This window comes from Myodes glareolus, chromosome 14, assembly GCF_982192425.1.
Source record: "Myodes glareolus chromosome 14, mMyoGla1.1, whole genome shotgun sequence".
Taxonomy (NCBI): domain Eukaryota; kingdom Metazoa; phylum Chordata; class Mammalia; order Rodentia; family Cricetidae; genus Myodes; species Myodes glareolus.
In genome coordinates this window covers 76,946,451-76,960,597 of record NC_142039.1, presented here as the reverse complement: position 1 = coordinate 76,960,597, position 14,147 = coordinate 76,946,451, and positions in this window count along the sequence as shown.

The window sequence follows — 14,147 nt, the reverse complement described above, 5'->3', positions numbered from 1 at the left end:
TAGGAAACCTCAAAGCCTGCCCCCACAGTGATACACTTCCTCCAACAAGGCCACACCCATTCCAACAAAGCCACAATTCCTAATAGTGCCACTCCCTATGAGATTATGGGGGCCAGTTACATTCAAACCAACACACTAACAATATACATTTAATTTTTCTTTTTAAAAAAATGTCTTGAAAACACAAGTATTCTAACTGAATTTTTTTCCTAGTAAAGTTGAGCCCTTTTTCTCACAAAGGAGCTAAATAAGACCTTCAATATAGTTAAATCAGATAAATGTGGAAACCAGCCTAACTGACTAACCTGTTAGGGTTCCCAACATATCATAGTTCCAAGAATGAGGCTGCCAAGTTTCACAAGTAATAACAAAAGGTGTGAGGTTCCTTCTCTACAACATTTGAGGTATATTCAAAACGTCTCTTGTGTTTTGAAATTCAAGTTTAACTTGACAGCCTATGTTACCCAGCAATCTTATCCAAAGAATACTAGAACTGAATTGGAATGGAAACAAAACTGGAGAAATGAAGCCCCGGAGGGGAAGAGGGTTGGAAGACTTTTGTTTACTTACACCAGTGAAGGTGGCCCAGAGTTGACCTCAAGATGTTGCTGTGGTGTGGTCCTGCCATCCCAGTCCTCATGGTCTGCTCTGGACGGTTACAGCAAATGCACCTGACCAGACTGTCACGATAGCAGCATGACCACCTGTAATGAAGCAAGTGAGTGCAGTTGTTCCTTTGACTCAGGGCAGTGCTGTGGGCATTGCGAATGCTGTGGTTTCATTTTTGTTGTTCTGGTGTTACTCTTGACTAAAGTTCCTGAAAACACAGCATGGCTTTTAGTGATATCGTGTAAAAATGTGCAGATAGGCAGTGTTAGTGGGTGTAGCCTAATGAACCTCCATTTTCCCAATACCCTAAATCCAAACCAACCAACTCATGGTCTTTCTCAGAAATTTTACTTACATGCTCACTCCCTAACTCTCCCAGGTTATTCTCAGGCCAAGTCAGCACACCACCTAATTTCAGCTCTTAAATATTTCAGTCTTCGTTTTCTTTAAATATAACCACAACACTCTCATCATATACACTCCAAAATCAACAATAAAGTCCACTCCCCAAAAAGGCATTTAATAAATAAAATTTATTACATGGAACAAAAATGACCTCATAGGATTTTAGCTAACATAAACCCTTCTGGCATTAATTAAACACCACAAGCAAATTTAAACACCATTTGGGTGTCACTTAAGAGCAGTCAAATTCAAACAATCCAATAGGGAATGGAAGTACATTGCCATTTTTTAAAGGAAGTATCAATATTGTACATTCATTCACTTATGGATTCAACAGCTGTTTATCGAACATGTGTCTTGTTAAGGGAACAAAGATCAATAGACTAGGTTGGCTGGCCAGTGGGCCCCAGGGCTCCTCCTGTCTTCACTTCCCTACGCTGGGATCACAGACATGTTTGTCTTCACACTCGCAAGGCATACACTTTACCTCCTGAGCCCCCACCCCGCATAATAATCATATGCGACATAATCATACATGAAAATAATGCAGCGTAAGAAGACAATCCTCCTCGTCCTTGTGTAACAAGAAGATTTACACCTAAGTAGGTAAAATTCAAAGCAGAAGAAATCACTTATCAATAAGGGTGGGGATAGAACTGATCATTGAAGGGCTGAGGGGGTAGTCGAACACTTGCCTAGCTCTAGGTTCAAACCCTACTGCTTAAAACAAACATACAAACAAAAAACAAAAGCAATGAAAAATCTATAGGGAGTGGAGGGCTGTTTCTGAGAACCAATGTGCACATATCCATAAGACAGAATCACCTATGTTATTAATTTAAAAAATTATTCATTTTGTGTATATGAGTGTTTGACCGCATGTATGTTGGTCCACCATGTGCATGCCTGATGCCCACAAAGGACAGAAAAGGATATCAGATCCCTTGAAACTAGTTACAGACAGTGGTGAGTCTCCATGTGGGAGTTGGGAACTGTGACAGTCAGTGCTCTTCACTGCTGAGCCATTGCTTAAGCCTCTAAATTAGTAATGAAGTGATAATCCACTAATTAATCAAGAGTAAAGATCAGAGCTTCCCCTGTCTTTGTGAACCTCTTATCCTGGCCCATGATATTTGGCAAAGTTCTGGGTGTGCAGTGATAAGTCAATCAGCATCTAATGAAGAAAGAAAAACTCACTTTTACTCAACTGAGTCCTAAAACACTCTTCACCCACAATATTATTTTTATATACAAAGATCATGGCCCAACATGGGGAGGGAAGCCCAGGAGGGAGAGTGAAAGTATGAAGTATGCTTATGATCCTAGTGTGTGTAGGGGGGGACCAGAGAAGTCCTGAGGCAGACTGGCGAGCCAACCTAGACAACATGGTGAGTTCCAGGCCAGTGAGAGACATTGTCTAAACATAAATGATAGCTGCACATGTATGTATGTGCTCCTGCTCCCACCTGTGCACATCCCACAGATTATGTCATTGAACCCTCGCCACCTCCAGAAAGGAGTATTGAATTTTCCACAGAGGGGGCATGCGGAATATTTGGGGTATGTGTGTGAAGATTTTTCTTTCTTAGGCTCCGGTGACTTTCACATAGCTAAGCAGTTCATTGGAGGGTGACTTCTTACCATATTTACTAGGCAAAAAGGACCAAACCATCTGTGGCTCTGCAGTTGTCCCTTTCTGCCTGATGGCCTTTTAATGAGCATAGATGTGATTTAGTTTTGATCATTTTGTCTGGAAATCAATCCCCGGGTGAGGGTTTGCCAACCACCTGCTTGTAACTGGTTTCATCTGAAAGGGTTTCCTTGGAGTGTGTGAGGGTTGGGGTAGATGGGATGAGACAGTGAGTTAAAATGTAAATAACTCTCTGCAACCATGACAAAAGCTGCAAGCTCAATGTTGTTATGTACTTGTATGAAAATGCCCATATGTGTCACAGTACTGTGAACATACACAATGAAAAAATTTTGAAAGAATTTAAGAAAAACAATTTAAAAGAGAGAGAGAGAGAGAGAGAGAGAGAGAGAGAGAGAGAGAGAATCCAAACCACTGTGGGGAAAGTCCGTATGTTTCCCAGCTGCCCCACAGTGCCATAAATGTCCATGGGGTTACTTTCCATATTGCTGTGTTTATTTATATAGGCTCAAATAGACCCTTTTAAAGGCTTAGCTTAGTGTGGCTGTCGCAGACAGCTAGTTTACACCAAGTCCTTCTTGGCATGACTTGAAAGCAAACGGTAAGTGGTGTAAACAATTGTATATGATTATAGGCAGCCAGATAATGGACATCTGGAGAACAAACAAAACTTATTAAACAGACAACAAATAGCTGGGGTAAATATCAAATCTGTGAACTGCACACAACACAGAGCTGGTTCTCCTCAAACCCTTATTAGCATGGCACAGCTGGATTAAAATAAAAAGAGCCATTTAAACATTAAAAGGACGGGGGATCTTGAAGTTAGAAAGTCTGGATTCTGTTCCTGTCTCTGTCACTAACTCACTAAGTGACATTGATCTTGTCTCTGATTTGCCTGTGTTTTCCGCCAACAGAAGGGATTTCAGAGCTGTTGCTGATCATAGAACAGTTGCCAGATGCGTCTCAGGATGGGATCAAAAGAAAACTGTTCTCTGAGTATGTCCCTCTTATCCTGTGGTCTCCAAAACCGTGTGTTCTCTCAAAATTAGAGTTGGGGAAGGACAAAAACGGATGAAGGAGATGGCAAGTCAAAATTAGGCCAAGCCAGGCATGGGAGTGCACACCTGCTGGCCCAGCATGTGAGAGGCTGTGATTGTCTCTTGAGTTTTGAGAGAACCAGGGCTCATAGCAAGACACTGACAAAGAGAGATAGCAGAAAGAGGGGGTAAGGAAGGAGGAGAAGACAAAGAAAGCAAGCCAAAGAAAGAGGAGGAGAGGGAGGAAGGAAAAGTTAGAAACAGATTCGTTAAGTTTTCTAGACCAACTTGAATTTATGATCCTCCTGACTCAGCCTCCTGACTAACTGAATTTATAGGCATGTGCCATTACTCCTGGCTTCTGTGATGATTTTTTTTAAATTTATTTTCTTGATCTTATCTTTTGCATATCCTCTTACTCTCCCTTCCTCCTCCTCTTCTTCCTTCCTTTCCTTTTTTTTTTTCTATCTCTCTTTCTAATCAGGGTCTCATTTAGCCTAGGCTGACCTTGAACTCATTATTTAGCTAAGGATGACCTTGAACTTGAACCTACTCCTTCCACCTCCCAGGAGGTGGAATCAACTCAGTTCACACGGTGCTGGACTGATTTAGGACCTCAGACATTCCAGAAAGCCTTCTGCCAACTGAGCTGCACCTCTGTTCCTCAGAAGCTGCCATTTGACTTGGCTCCTTTATCCATTCGGCATTTTGATTTTCATAGAATGCCTTCTGTATTGTGTACTAATCAGGTTCTCTAACAGGACAGAACTGAGAGAGGGAGTTGCATGCGTGCGTGCGTGTGTGTGTGTGTGTGTGTGTGTGTGTGTGTGTGTGTGAGCTGGTCTGTTGGAAGAAATGGGCTCTAACGTCAGTGAAGGAATGCCTTGGCAGCAGGATAAACTAATCTTCTAGTGAGGTTGAGGATAAAGAGGTGAAAAGGAAAAGATTTCTTCTTCAGTGTTCTCTATGTGGGTTGCCACCAGAAGGCATGGCTCAGATTTAGGGTGAATGTTCCCACCTCAAACAGTCCAATCATGAAAAATCCCTCCCAGGTGAGGCCAACTGTTTGGGTTTTAGTTGATTCCAGATGTAGTCAAGTTGGCAATCAAGATTAACCGTCTGAGATGGCTAGTTGTGATTGTCAACTTGACAAGATCTATGGTTACATATGAGGCAGGGCTCTCTGAAGCCTGCTGATATCAGCTGTTTGGAGTTAGTTGAGATGGGAAGACGTACTTCAACAGTGGATGGCAGCAACCCAAGGATAGGACCGTTCCTGGACTGAATAGAAAGAAGAAAGGGAGCTGAACACATCATTCATCTTCCTGGCTTCCTGGCTGGGGATGCAGGGTGACCAGCTGCCTCAAGCTCCCATTGCCATCACTTCCCCAGGACGATGGACTGTATCCTGCAACTGTGAGCCAACTTCCTTCCTGAAGTTGCTTTCCTCAGTATTTTATTACAAGGAGACAGTAGTAAGACACTTTGCTTGACTACTCTTACCTTTTAGAAATGTTTTAAAAATACACTATTTCATTTTTAGTTACCACATGATGATTGAACCTAATTCTGGAATCCAATCAACTTTTTTCTATTTTCTTTTTATTTTGAGATTATAAAATAATTCCATCATTTCCCCCTTTCCTTTCCTCTCTCCAAACCCTTCCAGAAACTTCTTTGTACACTCTTTCAAGTTCATGGCCTCTTTTATTTAAACTAATTGTTGTTTGCATATATGTATATACATATATATTCCTAAATATAACCTGCTCAGTCTGCATGTTACTTGTATATATGACTAACTATTTGGTATCAGATAATTGGCATGCTCTTCCATGCAGGGAAGACTATTTTCCTTGCTCTCTGCATTACTGAGTTGCCTGTAGTTCTTTGTGTAGAGCTGAAGCTTCACGGCTTTCTCTTCTCCATTTTGGCATACCTATCACCTATTGTTCATATATATACATGTACACACACACACATGTGAATGAACATGGCTGAGTATCTGTGGAATAGGGTGTTGAGTCCTTTGGGGATATGCTAAGGTAGAGCTGATTCACAGAGCAGCATATACCCAAAGAACTTTTGAATTCTCCAGACTGATTTCCAGAATGACTGTGTTTATTCACAATTCCAGAACGAGTGTATGAAGGTTCCCCTTTCTCCATGTTTTCTCCAGCCGTCATTTTCTGTCCGTTGTTTTCTTGATTTTAGAAATTCTGATGGGGAGAAGATTGCAGTGGTATTTTATTCGTATTTTAGTAAATAAAGCTTTCCTGAAGATCAGAGAATAAAACAGCCTCACTGGTCAGCCTTACAGACCTGGCAGTGGTGATACACACCTTTAATTCCAGCAGCCATGCTAATTTGCCATAGAAACCAGGGGTAGTGGTGCACGTCTTTAATCCCGGTCTTAGAGAGGAAAATAAAATGGGAGGAGACAGCTCACAAAGAAAGTCTCATTCTGAGATTCCTGGAGATAGGATCACCATTTCAGACTGAGGTAGAGATAAGAGCCAGTGGCTGGCTGTTTTGCTTTTCTGACCTTCCGGTTGAACTCCAATTTCTGTTTCTGGGCTTTTATTAATTGTGCTAGAGAAGATGAAATCTCAAAGTAGTCTTAATTTCTATTTCTAGAGTTCCTAAGGTTATTTCACGCCTTTAAAGATTATCTTAGCCAGTTGTACTTTGTTTTAGGTTCACAGCTATCTTCAGATTAGGCTATTTGCTGTGGTGGTTTAGAGGAGAAATGTCCCCCACAAGCTCAGTTATTTGAACACTTGGTCCCTGGTTGGTGGTGGTTTGGGGAGGTCATGGGACCTCTAGGGGGTGGAACCTTGCTGGAGGAAGTGGATCACTGGGGTGATTGGCCTCTGCCCATTTCCAGTTTGCTCTTTCTTCTGTTCGGTTGCAGATATAGCTCAGTTTCATGACCTGGCTGTCTGCCGCCCAGCCTTCCTCACCGTTATGGACTCTAACCCTCTGTTAACTATTAGTCAGAATAAACACTTTCTTCCATAAGTTGCTTTTGGTCATGGGAATTTGTCAGAGAAACAGAAAGTAACCAATACATTCGTTTTCTTGTTTGTTTTCTGAGTTCTCCGTGTATTCTGCATATTAATCTTCAGATGGATAGCTGGCAAAAATTCTCTACTACTCTGTGAACTTACTCTTTACCTGCTTGCTTCCTTCACGGAACAGAAGCTTTTCAGTTTTAGGAGGTCCCATTTTCCCATTGTTGACCTTAATTTCTGAGCAAATTCAGTTCTCTTCGGAAAGTCCTTCCTTCCACCCACGATTTGTAGGGTCCTTCCCTCCACCCGCGACTTGTAGGGTCCTGCTTACATTTGTCCCCAGCACTTTCAGATTTCACACTTTGTCACACTTAGGTTTTTGATCCATTTGGGGTTGATTTTGGGACAACGTGATGGTTACAGGTCTAATTTCATTCTTCTACAGGGAGATTTCTAGTTGTTGGTGATGCTACCTGTAATGGTAAAACAGCACAGTTCCCTGAGGGCCAGCAGCACACAGAGGGGCCAGGAGGGGCAGCCGGGTAGTCCCACTGCCCAAGGCCTCTGTAGGTCCCAGGCAGTTGACAGGTAAGAGACCTCGGAGAGTCGTTGGTGGGGCAGTCGGTCCCACGAGGAGCCAAGGAGACGTGGTGGGTGAGAGACAGAGACGGATGGACATGCCATGTGGAGAGAGGGTTTGGGTATAGTTTATTCAGTGGGTTATGGAGGGGAAGGGAAAGGGGGCAAGGGGAGAAGGGGCACGAGGAAAGAGGCAGAGAGAGGTGGGGGGAGGAGAGGAGAAGCTACCGCTTCAGGAGAGGGTCAGAAAAGAGAGCTCAGACCAAATGCTTGTAGAAAAAAAAATCTAGGGAAATAGCTCAGTCGTTTCTAAGTTTGTTTGTAATCCTAACTGCGAGGAGGCAGAGCAGATCTCTGGGGCTTGCTCCTCAGAGCTGAAGCTGGGATACAATCTAAGGCAAACTAGAAACTGTGGATCTCTGCAACTGCTGAGAAAACATTTGCTGCTTCTGTGCTGCCGGCCTTGCTTTATGCTTGAAGTAATATATCTGCCCTTTATTTCTGTCATCAGGAAATGCCCAGGGCTGCTGGGAGTCACTCAGCTTATATTTCACACAACACATCTGTTTTCCCTGTGACTGGGTTGCATTTTGATCCCTCTTAAAAGATGCATTTGGAAAAAGAGACTAACACATTAGGAAACCATTCAAGAGGCATCATCTATGTCGGTGAGGACTATCGTAAGACATTCACAATGGAAACAGGGCATTTGACAGTCATAGGCATCTGAGCCTTCAGAGTTCAAGTTTTTGTTCTCTGTACACACACACACACACACACACACACACACACACACACACACAAAGTTGTTAAAAATAATCTGTCTCACAGATTGAAATGGTGCTAATTATGTAAATGTGGTGATGACAGCATTAAGGTTCAGATAGGCTCTGCCCCGAGTCTTTCAGCAGGAGCACCTAGCAGAATGTTAATAGACTCCATTTCCGTTCCATTTCTTGAGTCTGCTTCTGTGATGTGGTAACTTGAATTTAGAAAAGCATTCCGACCTTAGCATCCCCCCTTTGCTGGTTAGTTTGGGTCTCTGTAGTGCAGGCTGGCCTGAAACTCACCATGTAGCTTAGCCTGGCCTTGAATTTACAACAAACCTATGGCCTCATTTTCCCGAGTGCTTAGATTATGACATGAGCCACCATATTGCCTCCCTTTGATTTTAATTATCAGGAACGACACAGCTGATCCCTCATCTCTGGCTGCTGGATTTCAACTCTAACAATTGATCTCATCTAGATAAGACACAGGAGATGTGGCCAAGGCAGAGGACAGAGTCCAAGCAAGAGGAGTGGGTGTGGCTCAGTGGGCACAGCGACTCAAGAGGAAGGAGAATTAGGAGTTCAAGGTCACCTCCAGTTAAATAGGCAATTTAAAGTCAGCCATAGCTAAATGAGACCCTGTATCCAAAAAAGAAAAAACTGAGCAATAGAAGATGGGGAGCAGAGGATTGAGAGGGAGGCAGAAATAAATGCTCTTAGCCAGTGTCCTCATCTTGTGCTTGGGTGGAAGAGATAGAAGGTTAAGGATGTTGTTTGTCACATCATAATGATACACAAAAGCCAGACATGATGGTCCATGCTTGTCATCCCAGAACTTGGGAGGCTGATGCAGGACAACTACTAGCTCAGGGTCAATCTGGGTTGTTAGTGAGATAGTGCTTCCAAGGCCTGTCCCCACCCCAAATTAAAGTAGACTGTAGTTGTTCTTGGTCTTGAAGAGGATTGGCTCCAGTATCTTCCTCGGGAGACCAAAGCACACAGAGTTCTGAAAATGAGGTAGTATTTGTTTGTGCACCATCTATGCACACAGCCTCAGCAATTTAAACCATCTCCAGATTACTTATAATACTCAACATGGCTTGAGTTCTATATCAACACTAGTTATACGGCTCAGAGAACAGTAGCAAGAAAAAAATATGACTGTACATTTCAGTATGCTCGCAATTTTTTTCTAAAAGTTTTCAGTTCATAACTGATTGAGTCATGAATACAGAACTCAGAGATACGGAGGCCTGCTGTTGATGGTTATATATATATATATATATATATATATATATATATATATATATATAAATGTATATGTATTCTTACAAACATAATCAAAGACCGGATAATTCCCATCTAACTGCCAAACAGTAGGAGTGGGAGGAAGAACTAGAAGACACAGAAATAGATTTAAACACTTTACCAGAGTTGGTAAATAGTCTAAAGTTTGGATGAGCAACGACTTAGTGGTTAAGAGCACTTACTGCTCTAGCAGAACCCCTGGTTTTGTCCATGATTACAACCACTTATAACTCTAGCTCACTTATAACTCTAGTGCCCTCTTTTAGCCTCTATGTGCACCTACATGCACATGGAATACCAAAACTCATGTAGACACACACACACACACACACACACACCTATTTCTTAAGTCTAAAGTTAAATCAAGAAATTGAGAAATAAACGTAGAAAAGTGATACAGACCAGCAGAAGGATCAGGTATCCACACCTTATTTTTACTGTTTAGAACTGAGAGCGGGGAGATGTCAGGGAAGACACGGATTTTAGCAAGTGTTGCAGAACTACTCTTGCTGTCATGTGCACAGGGACTGGAGTGAAGAAGAGCCACAAATCTAATCCCAGCCCTCAGAATGTGAAGATGATAGGACTGTGAGTTTGAGGCCAGCCTAGAAATATCGTAAAATCCAACAAAGGAGGAGTTGAGCAGCTGTCTTAGTCAATAAAGTACTTGTTAAAAACGAAACAAAACATGAGGGCCTCAGCACTCATGTAAAAATCTGGCAAGGCAGAGAAAGATGGATCCTAGGGTTTGAGGACTAGCCTAGCCACCTATAATTGGCAAGGCTTAGGTCCCAGCTTGATCTCCTGTCTCAAGAGACAAAGGCAATGGCACCTAAGAATAATACTCGAGGTTGACTTCTTGCCTTCACTCACACATGCACACACATGTGTGCACATGAGCACTAAGGTACAGCCCCGTGCACACTCCAGTGAAGAGACGGTGCTACTACAACACGAAGATACATTCAAATTCTTTAGGAAAAGTGAGCCACATTCTCTGTATTATTTGTTCTGTGAGCTTTCAGAAAGTTGAATTAGAACTACTTATACTTACTTTGTATGCCAAGTACCTTAGAGATACGTAGAAACATCCGAACTACCAAGTAAAGAAATATTTCTAGAAGGGTGTGCTATGGGAATTTAGAGGGAAAACAGGTACAAGTCTACTTCCTTAACCCCAGCAATAGCAGAAAGATCACCTGTAAGTATTTAATGCTAAGAGCGTTGGTACTGACCTAAGTATTCCTTACTTACTCTCACCTTTCAGAGACCCCTCCTGGTCCTCCTAGCTTCCTACGGTTCCCAGGCTTCACCCCTTTCTACCTAGAGCTCATTTATCCCACACCAGGCAACTCTCCACGCTCCACCTCATGCACCTCCCATTGGTATTAGTTCTTTCCAAACATGCAAGATTGCATGTCAGCTGCAGCGTTGGAGAAGGGGGTGCATTTGCTTGGGTAGGGATGGAGGGCGATGCTTTCATTGAAAGACAGAGACTTCAATCTAAGCGTCAATAACATGCCTCATTCCCAGAGAGCACTCAGCATAGCTCGTTCACAGAGCAGTTGCTGGTCACATACAGATAAACGCAAACTGAGAGTGGAGGATCTTCTTCCCTTTCTTTCTGTGTCTCACTTGAACTTGCATTTTCCTTCCTAGCCAAGAGTCACTATGGCTCAGTTTTCTCCTATGAATTGCAAGCTTTCTGTGCAGGCAGGGGACCCTGAGGATTAGAGAATCATGCTAAGCTCAGATACACTTTCTAATGGACTGTCTCCAGGGACCTTGGCATGTTCCCTCTTTTAAGTATTTCTCATTGGAGGGTTTCTTCCAGTTTCACACCATCCCAGGATGATGGTACATGGGCAGGGGATGAAATGGTATGGTAGGGCATTCAGATGAAGTTGAGTCTCCTATGTTGAAAGCCAGGTGGGAAAGACCTGGTATCATACCCCCATCTCCTCCAGAAACTGAGTTCCACAGACACCAAACCCTCACAGTTGCTTCTGTGATGATGACCTCTCATGGCAGGAACAGTTTGTCCTGAAGGAAGCCACACATCTGGAAGGTTGGTGGGCATGCTCCTCATTTGTGCCAGAAAGCTTTTTAGTTCACAGTGGGTTTTCGTCTGAAGTGACTGCAGCCAGGCAGGGGAAAATAAACCCTTTATTTTTGTAGCCAGTTGTAGTGGCATACACCGGTAGGATTTGCTGAAGGAGGGGAAGGCAAGAGGATCACGAGTTTGAGGCAGCCTGGGCTACACAATAAAAAAAAAGTATAAAAAAGAATGAATGTAGCTGCTTTCTTTCCGTTAAGACATTGCCAAAATTTGCTTTTGTGGATAGTAAAAACTCAAGCCTAATAGTTAAAAAAAAAATGAACACACACATACAAGACAGTCTTCCTGCAGACTGGCCGTGTTTTCCTCATGAATTCTGAACACCTACTGCCTTCTCCTGGCTGGTCAGTGTATAAAATGAGCTGGGGAACCTGCAAACAGAACTTCTGCAGAAACTCTAGCCATCTCCAGGAGGAAATTTCCTTTACTGTCAAATTCAAGAACTCTGAGAAAATCACCCTTGGTTTTATAAACAAGACGACCCAGGGCCCTGAAACCGAAGGGATGAGCCCTGTGAGTAGGCTACCGGAGGTGCTGATAGCATCGTTCACACTTGGTTTTACAGTCAGAGGAAGCGGTTCTGACTTTCACATAAACCTACCTTTGTCATTTCATTCCTGCGAGTGGACATTTGCTGCTTCTGGGCCACCCAAGAGCTCCTCTTTTCTGGCCGACTCTAAATCCCCTCAGGAAGTCTCTTTCATTCTGAAAACTGTGGTTGGAGGGTGGGGAGATAATTTGCCCTACCTCCTGCTCCAGGGGTAGACTGTGATGGCCAATAAAAATCTGGATTTCCTGTCAACCTAAGCAGTAACCCAGTATTACCCCTGGAAACACAAAGGCCATTTGTCAGGGAAAGTTGCTTCTGTCTTCTTCCACAGGTGCAAAAACAAAACCCAACAACATCACAATTCACTCTTCCTCTGCAGAGGAGACGTGGGCCTGGAGTTGCAGCAGATGGAAAGGAAAAGCTAAGAGACAACCAAGGATGCAATTGAGACAACAACCAGAACCCTGGACTCCAGCTTCCTGCATCCTTGTTTGGGTCTGCCAGACCACGTGTTGTCTGAGGCCAGCGCCTATGCAGACGTTTCCTTCATGTAAGCCAAGAGATTCACTCAACTATTTCAGCCAGGGTGAGTGGCTTCCCCATTGCTTCTGACAAAATAGCCTTGGATAATACAAGCCCCTTGCTTAGAGCCTTTTATATCTCCCTACTATCAATAAAAATAAGTTAATAACTATGTATGGACTTAGTGGTGGTAATAGTGCCCTGGTGTGTAAGTATAGCCAGTTTCACTAAGTTGTGCACATCAAGTTTGTGCAACTTCTTTTCTGTGTCAACAATACCTCAATAAATGATTATTTTTTTTAAAGAAAAGTTAAGATTCCCCATCTTAGCATCTGAGACCATACAAGACTGACGTAATGCCAATTTTTCAATTCTGGTCAAACTAATCTCATTGAAATTCCCAGAGTCTTGTCCTTTTCTAGGCTTTATCCATTCTCAAAGGTTGCTGCCCTTAATTTTTGTCCTCCCCCATCCTTGCAGGGCCTGTCTCTCCCCATCGTCTTTCCCCAGCTGTTGTTAGCACTGTGGCCTCCTCACCTCGCTATGCCATCTTCTGCTAGCAACCACTCAATGTGGGTTTAGCTTGACTTCTTTGGGGTGGATATTATCATTTTCTTGTGCATGTGTGTTCATGCAAGCATTCACACCAGCATACACATGCATAAATATGTGTTCATGTGCAGTTCTCATGTGTGCATGTATGTGTGTATAAGTGTCTGGAGTTTAGAGGATTACTTTGGGTATCGTTCTTTAGGAACTTCTCATCTTATTTTGATAGAGGGTCTTTGACTTCGACTAGATGATTAGGCTAGCCTGGCTTGCCAGAGCAACTCAGGAAGCCTCCTGTCTCTATCTCCCCAGTGCCAGGATTGCAAGGGTGCACCAACACTGGGAATTTTTACATAATTTCTGAATATTAAACTGAAGTACTTGTGTTTATATGACAAGCCCTTCACCAACCATGGCCATCTCCCCAGCTGTAGGACTTACAACTATCTGGTCAATGCCTGCCTTGTACCACAGAGAACCAGCCTTTATGCATTGAAGGCATGCCAGCTGGTTGGTTACACCAGTGCTTTTTGAACAACATCAGCACAAACAGTGAAGTCTGGATAAGAATAAAGATCCACAGGGCGGGGTGCATTGCCCTCTCTTAGGATTGGAGGGGGTGGGATGGGAGGGTGTGTGGAGGGAGTGGAAGGGGAGTAAGAGGAGGGGAGGGAGTGGGAATTTGGACTGGTATTTTTTTTAAGTAATAAAAAAAAAGAAAAAAAAGATCCAAATGCAGTCTACACACACGAAAACCCATCAATCAAAAGGAATAATCTGGCTAAATTTCTTAATTTGAGGATGCAGCAGGCCCACTTCGCCCAAAGAAAACCATTCTTCTGGGCTAGGAAAATGGTTTAGTGTATAAAATGCTGGCTGTGCAAGTAAGAAGGCTCAAGTCTAGACCCCCGAAGCCTATAGGGAACAGGATTCAATATTGTCTGTCTGTGATCTCTAGGATTAGGTGAGAGGCAAAGACAGTAGAGTCCCTGAAGACTCATGGTTTCCACAGCATTGAACAATAACATACC